At 34.7% G+C, this 14,268-nt stretch overlaps 1 pseudogene; it reads right to left on the bottom strand.

Moving 5' to 3' along the window:
* Positions 1–9,773: 9,773 nt before the first annotated feature.
* On the bottom strand, positions 9,774–11,167 carry LOC101788431 (BTB/POZ domain-containing protein 10-like; annotated as a pseudogene).
* Between the last annotated feature and the right edge of the window lie 3,101 nt (positions 11,168–14,268).

The following is a 14,268-nucleotide window of genomic DNA, read 5'->3' as shown; positions in this document are numbered from 1 at the left end:
TTTATCATAGTAGCTTTGTAGTATAATTTCAAGTCAGGGTTTGTGATGCCTTTTGCCTTGTCTTTGTTGCCCAGGATTGCTTTTGGTATTTTAGGTCTTTTCTCTTTCCAAATGAATTTTGAGAATGTTTTCTCTAGTTCTGTGAGGTATGATAATGGTATTTGGATTCATATTGCATTAAATCTGAATAACAATTTTGGTAGTATGGCCTTTTCACTGTGTTGGTTCTTCCTATCCATAAGAAAGGAATATCTTTTCATTTTTTGCCTTTAATTTCCTTTTTCAGAGTACTTTAATTTTCTTTTTTTAAAATTTTATTTGAGGAGAAAAAGAAAAAAAAAGGGTACAAGTTATACAGAATTTCAGGAAATCACTAGTTAATAGATTACATATTGTTATCTTAGAAATAGTTGTTCAAGTTACAAAATTAAAGCATATAAAGTGGACTTTCAAACAGTGGGACTGCAAACAGTTCTGTTCAATGATCCAACAAAACTCAGTAATATGTTATCTATCTTATACACTTAAATATTTATGCAGTTATATCCTTTAGAGCACTTACTTTTCCTTTCTTTTGTACAATGACAATTAAACATTTTGGATTTTATTACTCCCACAGTTCTTATTACTTTTTTTGAAGAGAGTAAAACCAAATGTGACATAACAGAACAGAGTCAGTCAAATCAAAAGGATGGACATAATAGATAATGTAAAAACAAAATACTAGGTGATCAACAATGGTTAAAGAATTGCCTATATCATCAGTTATAATAAAATTGAACAAAACAGTGAAGAATAAAACCAAAACATTGGAGGCATTACAGGACTTTAAAAGAAGATAATAGTCAACCAGAATGGGTGTCATAATGAATCTTATTGTCTTCATAGTTTTGCCTATACTTTCGAACTTGGTACTAACAAAGAAAGCAGAATAGAGGAAAATCAGTCAAAACAAGATGGTGAGGGCAATACAGGATTTCAAATCAAGTTAATAGGAAGTCAAAGTGGGTTACTATAATGTATCCTGCTATTTTTTATTTATTTTTCCCTTAAATAAAAAGATAAAAATAAAAAAGTAAGTAATTTTAGAAAAGGAGATTGAGATAAAAGAAGGCATAACAGCAAAACAGCGCAGGTCAAAGCATAACCATTTAAGCAAAAGAGTGTTTCACCACAAGATATCCTGACATAAAAGTAGTTACCATAGTGTCTCTTTCCTTGAAATCTTTGCGTATAACTTCATATACTGTAGCACCACACATATCAAGACAATGTAAAACCATTCAAGAGAATGACAGTATTACAGGGTATTTAGAACCAACTATCAGAAAATGAACAATGGTTTCTGTATAATCTCCTTGTCTATAAAAGCTTTTACTTATATTATCACATATAATAAAATCCAATAAGATACAACCTGTTAAGGCCGATGGAAACGAAGAACAAAAGCTTGATGGGACTTCAAAACAAGATGATACTAAATCAGCACTAGCTATTATGATGTCTTGTTTTCTCCAAAATAGCTGTTCCTACCACCCAATCTTCTCTGCCTCATTTCTGTTGAGCTCTTTTTCTGTCGTTTGTTGTCAGTTTGTCTTCTTCATTTCGCTTTCTGCTCCATTCTTTGTGGCCTCTCTGCCACTGTTTCTGGTAACTTGATATTTTCCTTTTGTAGAATATCCTGCAGTATTCTCTGTAAAGTTGAATTGGTGGTTGCAAATTCCCCTAGTTCCTCTTTATCCTGGAAGCACTTTGTTTTTAAATTGATTTCTAGGGACAGTTGTGCAGGATATATCAATCTTGGCTGGTGGTTGTTATCTTTCAAAGCTTGAATTATTTCCCCCCATGCTCTTCATGATTTGATGGTTTGTGCCAAGAAGTCTGCTGTAATCTGTTCCCTTGTAAGTGATCTGTTTCTTGTCTCTGATGGCTTTTAATATTCTGTTCTTATATTGGATTTCTGGAATTTTGATTATTATATGCCTGGGTGTAGCTCTGTTTGGGTTTTAGGTGGCTGGGGTCCTGTATGCCTCATACATCTGAGTATCTTTACCTTTTGCTAAATTAGGGAAATTCTCTTGGCTTATTTCTGTGAATAGCTTTTGTAGTCCATTTGTTTGTGTCCCTACTTCTTTTATGTTCTTAATTCTTAAGTTATAGATCCTCTTATCATCTTCTAGCCTTTGTATTATTGCTGTTTGTTTTCTTGTTATTTTTAAGAAGTTTTTTATTTCATGCTCCCACATTACAAATCAGTCCTCCAGTTCAGATAATCTATCCTTAGTTTCTTTCACGATGTTATGCCAGCTTTCGATAGAGTTTTTAGTTTCCTGGCAATCTCTTTGAACCTGCTTCACGTATTCTATGTTTTCTCTCTTTTCTCCATCAAACAATTCTCCCCTGTTTTTCTGTTTTTCCATTCCACCATCTGTTTTTTCTTGGGTGGTGCTTAGAATTTCTCTAACTATTCTACTTATATCTTGCTTTATTTCATTAAATACTTCACTTTTAAACTCACCTATGAGGCTCCGGAGATATCGCTTTATATCTGTTGGTGTCAACCATGTGCTGTCTACAAGAAACCCATCTAATCCAAAAGGATACTCACAGATTAAAAGTCAAAGGATGGAAAACAATACTTCATGCAGAAGGAACCCCCCAAAAAGCAGGGCTAGCTATTCTGTTTGCAGATAATCTGAATTTCAAACCAATAATGATCAGAAGGGATAAAGAAGGACACTACATACTGGTTAGGGGAAAACTTCAAGAGGAAGAGATAACTATCTTAAATATATATGCACCAAACTCCAGAGCACCCTGTTATATAAAACAAGTACTAGCAGAAATGAAAAACCAAATTAGCAGTAACACAATTCTAACAGGAGATCTTAACACACCACTGACACCAATGGACAGATCAACCAGACAGAAAATCAATAAAGAAATAAAAGAACTGAATCGCACCTGTGAACAAATGAACTTAATAGATATATACAGAGTATATCACTCAATAACAACAGAATACACATTCTTCTCAGCAGTACATGGGTCATTCTGTAAAATAGACCATATATTACTTCATAGAACATATTTAAATAAATGCAAAAGGGTTGAAATTATCCCTTGCATGCTATTGGACCATAGCACTATGAAATTAGAAATTAATGATAAAAGATACTGCAAAAATCCCACAAACACATGGAAACTGAATAACACACTCTTGAATAATCAGTGGGTCACAGAGGATATTAAAGAAGAAATTAAACAATACCTACAAACAAATGAAAACACAAATACAACTTACCAGAATCTGTGGGATGTGATGAAAGCTGTCCTCAGAGGAAAATTTATTGCACTGAGTTCCCACATTAGGAAAACAGAACGAATACAAATGAATAACCTGATATTACACCTCAAACATCTAGAAAAAGAAGAGCAAGTCAAGCCCAAAGCCAAAAGAAGAGAAGAAATTATAAAAATCAGAGCAGAAATCAATGCAATAGAGACCAAAAAAACAATACAAAAAATCTACGAATCAAAGAGCTGGTTCTTTGAAAGAATAAATAAAATTGACAAGCCCCTAGCCAACCTTATTTTAAAAAGGGAAGAAAAAGCTCAGATTCATGCAATAAGGAGTGAAAGAGGTGAAATTACTAGTACAGACCCTATGGAAATACAAAATATCATCAACACCTATTTTGAAAACTTCTACTCTCAAAGGTTTGATAACACAGAGGAAATAGACAGATTCCTAGAAGCATACGAAGTACCAAAGCTAGGTCATGAAGATGTAAAACTACTGAATAACCCAATTTCTATTAATGAAATTGAAAACGTAATTAAATCTTTACCTACAAAGAAGAGCCCAGGCCCAGACGGATTTACTGCAGAATTCTACAAGAAATACAAAGATGACCTAATGCCAACACTCCTCAAACGCTTCAATGAAATTGAAAGGGAAGCAATCCTTCCTAAATCATTCCTAGAAGCAAATATTACTCTAGTACCAAAACCAGAGAAAGACACAACTGAAAAAGAGAACTACAGACCAATCTCCCTAATGAACATAGATGCAAAAATCCTCAGTAAAATATTGGCAACTAGGATGCAGCAAATCATCAAGAAGTTCATACATCCCGACCAAGTGGGATTCATCCCAGGCATGCAGGGATGGTTCAACATACGTAAATCAATAAATGTAATCCACCATATTAATAAAGCCAAAAGTAAGAATCACATTATCATTTCTATAGATGCAGAAAAAGCCTTTGATAAGATCCAACATTCATTCATGATAAGAACCTTACAGAAAACTGGAATACATGACCTTTACCTCAATATAATTAAGGCCATCTATGACAAACCAACAGCCAATATCATACTAAATGGTCAAAAATTGAAGGCCTTTACTTTAAAACCAGGCACAAGACAAGGAGGTCCCTTATCACCATTCCTATTTAATATAGTACTGGAAATACTGGCCAGAACAATTAGACAAGAGAGAGAAATAAAAGATGTAAAATTAAAGGTGTAAAGATAGGAAAAGAAGAAGTTAAAATTATCATTATTTGCAGATGACATGATACTCTATATAGATGATCCCCAAAACACCATTGAAAGACTCCTAGATATAATAAATAAATTCAGTAATGTAGCTGGATACAGAATCAATGCTCAAAAATCAATAGCATTCCTATACACTAACAACAAAGTCACAGAGAAAAAAATAAGAGAGGCAACACCCTTCACACTAGCAACCAAAAAAAAAAAAAAATGAAATACTTAGGAATTACTTTCACAAAAGAAGTGAAAGACCTATACAGGGAAAACTATAATACACTGAAAAATGAAATTGAAGATGATCTCAGAAAATGGAGAGACATCCTTTGCTCATGGATAGGAAGAATAAATATTGTGAAAATGGCCATTCTCCCAAAACTTTTATACAGATTCAATGCAATCTTGATAAAAATACCATCAACATACCTCATAGAACTTGTGAAATCACTCCTAAAATTCATCTGGAGCGAGAAGAGACCTAGAATAGCAAGGACAGTTCTAAGCAGCAAAGGCAAGGCAGGAGGTATCACAATCCCTGACTTGAAGTTATACTACAAGGCAACTGTAGGAAAATCAACATGGTACTGGAACCAAAAACAGAGCCAAAGATCAGTGGAATAGATTAGAAGATACAACCACAACTACAAACACACTCAACCACCTTATCTTTGAAAAAGGGGCCAAACATGTTCACTGGAAGAACGACAGTCTCTTTAATAAATGGTGTTGGAAAAACTGGCTCTCCATATGCCGAAAACTAAAACTAGACCCATGCCTATCACCATGTACTAAAATAAAATCTAAATAGATCAAAGATCTTAATATTAAAACAGAAACACTAAATCTATTGGAAGACAAATTGGGTAAAAACCTTGAAGACATAGGAGTAGGTAAAGAATTCACGAACAGGACTCAAACTGCACAGGAAATGTTCCCAGGGTCAATAACTGGGATCGCCTCTTAGTAAAAAGTTTCTGCATGTCAAAAGAAATCTCCAGCATGGTGAAAAGAAAACCCACAAACTGGGAAAAAATCTTAGTGAACTGCCCCTCAGACAAAGGACTTTTGTCTAAAACATATAAAGAATTAAAAAAAAAGCCCCCTAAAATTCAAAGACCCAATCCAAAAATGAGCATCTGAGATGAATAAACAATTTTCAGATGAAGAAATTCAAACGGCAAATAAATACATGAAAAAATGTTCATCATCACTGGTCATTAGAGAAATGCAAATTAAAACCACACTGAGATTTCATCTCACTCCTGAAAGAATGGCCAAGATCAAGAAAACCAACAACAACAAATGCTGGAGAGGCTGTGGAGAAAAAGGAACTCTCCTACACTGTTGGTGGGAGTGTAGACTAGTACAACTTATTGTGGAGGTCAGTCTGGAGATTTCTCAAAAAGCTGGGACTGGAAGCCCCATTTGACCCAGCTATTCCACTTCTAGGCATATTCCCAGAAGAACTGAAAGCATCATACCACAGTGATATATGTGCACCCATGTTTATAGCAGCACAATTTGTAATAGCCAGATCTTGGAAACAACCTAAGTGTCCGTCAACTGAGGAATGGATAAAAAAAGTTGTGGTATTTTTATACAATGGAGTACTACTCAGCTGTATAAAGAATGATCACATTGAGATATTTATAAATAAATGGACGCAGCTTGAGACCGTACTCATAAGTGAAATAAACTCACATGTATAAATACCGAATAGTTTCCCTAGTGTAAGAAATGATAAAAGTATGAGGTAATCCTGATTCCCAATCATATTGGTTTGAATCCATATAATGTTATCATTCATTAATTGCAATGGTTTTAACCTGGGTTGTTCAATTTTAGTATCATTGATAGTACAAATAGCTATTCTGAAGAAAACAACACATCATAAAAGCTAGTGCTGATTTAATATCATCTTGTTTTGAAGTCCCATCAAGCTGTTGTACACCTGTTTCCACTAGTTTTAACATGTGGCATCCCACTATATTTTACTATTGCGATAGTATAAGCAAAATTTTTTATAGGCAAAGAGATAATATAGAAACCATTGTTCATTTTCTGTTAACTGGTTCTAAATACCCTGTAATTTATTCATTCTCTTGAATAGCTTCAGACTGACTTGATATGTTTGATGCTATAGTATATGAAGTTATACTCAAATAATTCAAGGAAGATGGCACTATGGTAACTACTATAATGTTAGATTATCTGGGGGTGAAACACAAATGATACTTAAATTATTCGGTTCTGACCTGTGTTGTTCTAGTACAATGTCTTCTTTTACCTCAATCCCACCCTTTTTTAAAATTAACCTATTTTTTTCTTACATTTTTTCAATTAAGGGAAAACTAAATTAAAAAATAGCAGGATATATTATAGTAACTTATTTGTTTTCCTATTAACCTGATATGATCCCCAGTATTGCTCTCCCCATCTTGTTCCATCAGATTTTACTATATTCTATTTTGTTTGATAGTATCAAGTTTGAGGGTATAGGCAACCACTTTGAAGGCAATAAGATTCACTAAGATGCCCATTATGGTTTGGCTATTATCTTCTTTTGAAATCCTGTAAGGTCTCCAGTGTAGGTTTTATTAGTCTAGTTCTATACTATTCTATTATACCTGACGATATAGGCAACTTTTAAAAAAAATAGCAAGAGCCACAATGGTAACCATTTTAGATCACCTGATATTCAATTTTTACATCATGTACTATGCCCATCCTTTTGTTCTAACTGACTCTGTTTTGTTTAGCCACATTAGGTTTTATTCTCTCCAAAAAAATAATAAGAATTGTGGGAGTAAAAAACCCCCAAAAGTGTAATTGTTATTAAAAAGAGAGGAAAGGAAGGTGGTCTAAGGGATATAACTGCATGTATGTTTGAGTGTGTAGGATGGAAATCCATATTACTGAACTTTTGTTGGATCATTGATCGGCACTGTCTGCAATCTCATTGTATGAATGTTCACTTTACATGCTTTCATTTTATAATTTGGACAACTATTTCAAAGATGACAATATGTAACCTATTAACTAGTGATATCTTACTGTATTTTTTCCTTGAAATTCTGTTCTGTATTATTTGTACCCTTTTACTGCTTTTTTAAAATTTTATTTCCTTTTTTTTCTCTTTAAATAAAAAAAAAATGAAACATTGCAGACATTACAGGACTTCAAAAGAAAATAATAGTTAAGCCAGAATGGGTATTATGATGAATCTTATTGTCTTCAAAGTAGGCCATCCATATTAGTGCTAATAGCCAACCTTTTCTGTCTTATCTCTGCCATGTTATTTTCCTACCATTGGTTGTCTACTTTTCTCCTTCATTCCACTGTCTGCTCTGTTCAGTGAACCGCCTCTGTCACTGTTCCTGAAACTATATTTTTTTCCTTTCTCTCTCTAGAATGTCCTTCAGTATTTTTTATAGGGTTGGTTTGGTGGTCACAAACTCCCCCAGTTCCTGTTTGTCATGGAAGTATCTTGTTTTTTTTTGTTTTTTTTGTTTTTTTTAATTTTGAGAGAGAATTTTCAGGATACATCAGTCTAGGTTTGAGATTATTTTCTTTCAGGGCTTGGAATACTTCGCTCCAAACTCTTCTTATATGATGGTTTGTGTCGAGAAGTCTGCCATGATTCTTATGGGTTTTCATTTATGATCTGTTTCTTCTCTCTGACAGCTTTTAATATTCTATTCTTGTGTTGAATTTCTGGGATCTTGATTATTATATGTCTGGGTGTAGATCTATTTTGGTTGTACCTGGCTGGAGTTCTGTATGCCTCAAATATCTGAATATCATTTTCTTTTCTTATGTTTGGAAAGTTCTCTTTAATTATTTCTGTAAATAGCTTTTGTATTTCATTTTGTGTTACCCCTGCTTCTTTACTTACATTTTTTATTCTTAAGTTATAGATCCTCTTGTCATCTTCTAGCCTTTGTATTGTTACTTCCTGGTTCCTTGTTATTTTTAAGAGATCTTTCCCTTCATGATCACAAGCTGCAAATCTGTCTTTAAGGTTTGATAGTCTATCTTTAGTTTCTTTCAAGCAGTTTTGCCAGCTTTCAATGGAGTTTTTAATTTCCCAGTAATCTCTTTGAATCTGTTTCATGTGTTCTAACTTTTTTTATATTCTTCATTGAAGGTTTCCCTCCTTTTTCTATGCTCCTCTATTCTTTCATCTGTGTCTTCTTTAGAGGTGCTTAGCAATTCTTTTATTATGTTTCTCATATCTTCTTTTACCTGTAATAGTATTTCTGTTCTAAGTTCTTTTATAGCTTCGTGGAGTTGTTTCTTTATTTCTTTGCCACTGTGTCTGGCTGCTGCTGCTTCTTCTTCTTCTTCTTCTTCTTCTTCTTCTTCTTCTTCTTCTTCTTCTTCTTCTTCTTCTTCGGTCTGAAACACTAAAACAATGGAATTTTATTTTGATAAAATGCTTGAATTTATAATCATTTAGTAAATGAAGAGCGAAGACTTCATTTTCCTATGCCATAATGCTTAAGAAAAGGAGCAGATTAAGAATAAGGAAGACTGGATAATAAACCACCTCTTGTGTTCACACTGCTGCATGTTACTTTCTTCCAAAGGGTGAAAAGGGATTGGAATTGAGTGAACCAACATAATATCAGCCCTGAATCTAATTATAATCACTCATGTGCAAGGTAAATATTATTTGGCTTGTCATGGGGAACACATAAGCACACTTCACCAAAGGAATACTTTGACAGAGATATTTCTTTTTTTTTTTTTTTTTGTCTTTTTCGTTTTTATCAGTACCAGAGGTCGAACTCACGACTGCCTGCTTGCAAGGCAGGTGCTTATGCCACTGAGCTAAATCCCCAGCCCCGACAGAGATATTTCTTTAAGTTATTTTGTACATCACAACTATGAAATGCCTTGAACAGTTCCATTTAACTGCAGTTTATAAAGTGCACCTATATAATATTCTGCATTTTATGTAGGGTATGATGAATATCAGTCTTGTTTGAGGTACCCCAGTTTCCAATTTTCACCACTTCTGAAAAGACTTCTATGTGTGAAAAAGAACTGCCCCCCCGCAAAGAACCAGTTTTACCACCCTCCTGGTAAACAAATACATTTATATAACTGGAACCTCAGGATGCTAGAGTTGAGCTCATTTAAAAACCATTTCAGCAATCTCTTTGGTCTTTAAGAAGCCTATACTGCAATATCTAAACATGTGCGTCTGCCTATAAGGAAGACAGGCCTCGCAGTACAAAGTGAGGTGAGTTCAGCGTCACCATCAAAGGCTGCAAGGAGCAGCACTGCAGCATTATGTTGTGTGCATAAGGATTGAATTCCTTGCTGCCAGGTGCAGCTTGGATGGGGAGGAGGTCCTGCTTATCCTCTTGCGCGGTTGGATGCCCAACTCCCAGCCTATCTTGGGAATGTCTGCAGCAGCTCCTGCCAGGCTGGTGATAGATTCACTGTTCACACACTGAAAGTCTGCCTGCCAGCTGTTTCCTTTTTTTTTTTTTTTCTTGCAGGACATTTGAATGAAGGATCCTTGGACATAATTGTAAATGACTTGTGAGTAGCCCCCAGATCTTTTCTTTGTAAGTAGGATAACCTTCTGTCCCCAATCTAATCTTCTTGGAACCCCTCCTTCATAACTGATTTGACCACATCTCTGTTTTCAATGTAACTGAAAAGTGTGTATAATTTTGTGCTATAAATAGTGTGTGAATATTTTTCTCCCATCTGTGGTAGATGCTGTTTTGAATGTAACTTACCATCAATTACACCATCATCTGTAAGTACCATCTCCTTCCCCACTCTGGGTACTAGCTACCTTCACAGGGAAGATCATTTCTTCCAGATAAAATTCAGATTGTTTATAAGCACCATCATTTTATAACTCATGCACCAAGCAGTGTGGTCTCTACGTTTAATATTACCAGATTCAAAAAAGATACAGGGGTAATCACTGCTTCTCTCAGCTCAGGAAACAGACTTGCCATCAAAACAGTGGATTATTTCTTATAGTAGTTTGGAATGGCTTGAAATGCAGTGGACCAACCCCTTATGCCAGTTCATATTCTCCCTTCTCACTGGGACATGTGAAGTTGTATTCTTGCCAAGTCCAAACATCCAAGTCAACATTCTATTTGGCCTTACAATAAAAATAGATGGGTCTACAACAAATCTAATGTTATTCATTACTAAGGTTGCTTATTCTGACACCCTCACTTCCAAGCTCTGTAGATGTCATATAGTTGCCAACCAAACTTGACTGACCACTGTTTCTACTGCTGTCCCCAGCATTGCTAATGAGAATACTTGGAGATGATTTCAGAGAATGAGCACTGCTTGGATGAAAGGAACTATGATCTTTTTAACATGGTGCTGCCCTGTTGGAGAAGTTATGGCCTTAGTACAAGAAGTGAGTTGAGGCTCTGTTTTCCTAGGAGGTGAACCTCATGATCTGTCTCTTGACCTTCATCTGTCTTTATCTCTCATGTCCCCCACTAACAGCACCATGTAGACTCATTTTCAGGTGGTTCATTCCTTTAGCAACACGTGAGGGAATACTTGAATGTTTATGAAGTTTACAAGGCCTACTGTGCAATTTCAGATCCCAGTTCACTGGAGTCATAGAGCAGAGGACCCTGGTCACATCTGGCTTCCTAGACCTCATTCTTAACTCTTTCCTCACCACCATTTCTAGTTTATATACTCTATCGTATGCCTTTATGTTTCTGATATCATGTAATCTTAACACTTTTGTTGAGCTTCACAAAATATTACTGTTTATAAGAGTGAGTTTTTATTTCAATTTAATCACATATCTGTAACAAACTATTCTGAGTTCACTTACTTTCTACCAGAAATACATACTTCAAAATTTCTTTAGTGTGAATGTATTGGTAGGAAACTTAAAACATTTTTTCTCTAAAATTAAGTCGATATTTCCCTTGGCCTCTAGAAATATTTTTCTTGGGTGCACAGCTCTAAATTGATAATTAATATTTTTGACAGAGTGAATATGTCTTATATCTTCTGGCTTCCACCGTTGTTGAAGAATTGAGCTATTGGTTCTCTGTTTTCCCTTTAAAGTTACTAGGATTTACTCTGAAGTTGCATTTAAGATTGTTTTGTCTTTGGGGTTTTGTCATTGTTATGATAGAACTAAGTATGGATTTATTTTTTATCTTGCTTGGGAACTTGCCAGGCCTTATAAATCTGTGGGCTATTATCTGTTATTTCTGAAGAGTTCCAGCCATCACTTCCACTCCTCCTCCTCCTCTCTGTCTGCATCCAATTGCATGTAAGTAGACCTTTTCAGTCTGGACTCATGGCTCGTAACACTTCCTTTATAGTTTTCATATTTTTGTCTCTTTCTGTTTCATTCTGGATAAATTACCAAACTCTATCTCTATTCACTAATTTTCCTTTTACTGTTCTTAATCTGCTTTAGAATTTAGTCATTAAGATTTGAATTTCAATGCTTATATATTTGAATCTTTAGATTTTTGCTTATGATTTATTTTAGTGCTCTTGTTTCATTAAATATATTAAAGTTTAAAGTTTTGTATACTTAATTCTATTCTATCATTTTTGCTGATTCTTATCTTGTTTTCTTGTGTGTTTTGTCTGTGACTTGGTATTTCCTAGAATAGTAAGAATTACTTAAGACCTTACTTAAAGATGAAAGATGTAGATTTCATTCTGTTGTATGTCTGTGGCCATCTTAACCAAACTCTTGGCTTGAGATTTCTCAGCCTGTCTAGGTAGTGTGAATTCTGGATTCCCTGAGGGAGCTCCTGTGATTATTAATACTCGTGCCCCCTCCTTCCCCACTGAGGTTCTCTTTGAAAGGTTAGAGAAATGGTGTTGAGGTTGTTTTTAGTATACCATTGTATAGGAATGGCACTTTTTAGTTTTATTCTTATTGGAGGACTTACTTGTTATGCTTTCTGACTTAAACAGATCCTGGTCTTTTTCTCCAATCCATGAAGGAAACTGAGAATCTAAACATGAAGTCATTTCGATATTTACAATTAAGAAAAAGCACATATCAGTCTTGTATTTACCTTTGTGGGTCCTGGTACTATTTAGTTTCTGATTTCTGAATAACTTTTAATATCTTACTGAATCATTGGTGGTTTTATAAAGGAAGTTTTCAAACTTTTTCAAGCATTTTTAGAGTTTTCATTAGCAGGTCAGGAAGGTTGTCCATCATCATTATAGAAATGAAAATTCATTTCTTCTTTTGAAGATAAAGTGACAGTTACAGTCATCCTTATTAGTAATCACATTGATTTGAAATAATTTCTTATATGTAAGTTAAATACTTGGTTCAAAATTAACTAATTTCATATGTAGCTGTTAAAAGAAAAAATGCCTCTGTAAATAGATCGAACAAGAGTGAATATTAAACCGAATGAAAACATTGTACTGTTATTGCTCCCTTTCTATTTTTATACAACTTAAAATCATGAAGTATAAGATATTCCATGTAAGAATCCTGTGAAGGTGCTATTTTCATTGCATAGAGTTCCCTACAAACTAACACTGATAGTGACTCAGAGTAGTAACAACTGATTTTATTCCATTAAATATATATATAAAATAAATTATATATATATATATATATATATATATATATCCTTTGACTTGCTAGATTACAATAAGTTCCATTTTGGGGGCTTATAAATATACCATTATCATGAACTTTATTGACATGAATTTTTGATACTTGTTTTTGTGTCTCATAAAAACTTTTTGTTTGTTTGTTTGTTTGTTTGTTTGTACTGGGGACTAAATTTAGGGCCTTTGCACTGCACTGCATTCCCAACCCTTTTTATTTTTTATTTTGAGACAGGATCTTACTAAATCACTAAGTTGCCCTGGCTTGGTTCAGATGCCTGTGATACTCTGCCTCAGCCTCCCAGAATTGTGGATTTATAGGCATGCCACCTCTGGCATCATAAAAACATTGTTAAAACTATTTGACTGTCTTTAATTATTTTTTTCCTGTTATATTCTTTTAAACATTTTTTATTTGTGCATGTTTCCACTTCAATTATTAAAAGTCTCATTTATATGCATTAACTTGTGATGATGTATATCTTAAGATTACAATAATAAAGTGAGTCACCAAAAATTCTAAAGCATGGTTGTACCAGTAGCCCAGTAGCCTTTGGTTCTGTCTTGGAAGAGATATTAGAAAATTTTCTGTTTCCAGGGATTTGGCTCCCCTGATGGCTCATCTATAATAAGTAAGGCTTTCTTCTTTTAGTCAACTGCCTCTGTAGTTGAAGCTTATAGGCCAGGTTTACACAACTTCTTTGTAATACAGCACTTTGAGTTTAGACACAAATCTGCGTTTGAAATGCAAGGACTGAGCTGCATATTTTAAAAAGTTTATAGGATCACTTAAGCCTGGACAGCATGGATTTTAAATGCCAGCCATCCCTGGAAAGTTCAGAGTGAAAATTTTAAAACTGACCTTTCTGAGACAGTTCCCTTGAGGCAGCTTGAGGCCAGATCAGGTGCAACTCGTGCTGTTGCTGCTGGACACACTGAGATGCATTTGCAGAATTGCTTGCACCAGATTCATTCCATGAGGCCCTGCCAGGGGCTAGAATGATATGTGACCCAGTCTCACAGGTAATAGGAATTCTCTCAGGAGCGATAGCATGTTCCAGCCATTCGTAGCCCTTCTAACTGGTTTTCTTCTGC

This window comes from Cavia porcellus, unplaced genomic scaffold, assembly GCF_034190915.1.
Source record: "Cavia porcellus strain 051 isolate PalLab524CR breed Dunkin Hartley unplaced genomic scaffold, mCavPor4.1 scaffold_11, whole genome shotgun sequence".
Lineage (NCBI taxonomy): Eukaryota > Metazoa > Chordata > Mammalia > Rodentia > Caviidae > Cavia > Cavia porcellus.
The sequence above is the reverse complement of the archived record's forward strand: the minus strand, read 5'-3'. Positions and strand labels throughout refer to the sequence as shown.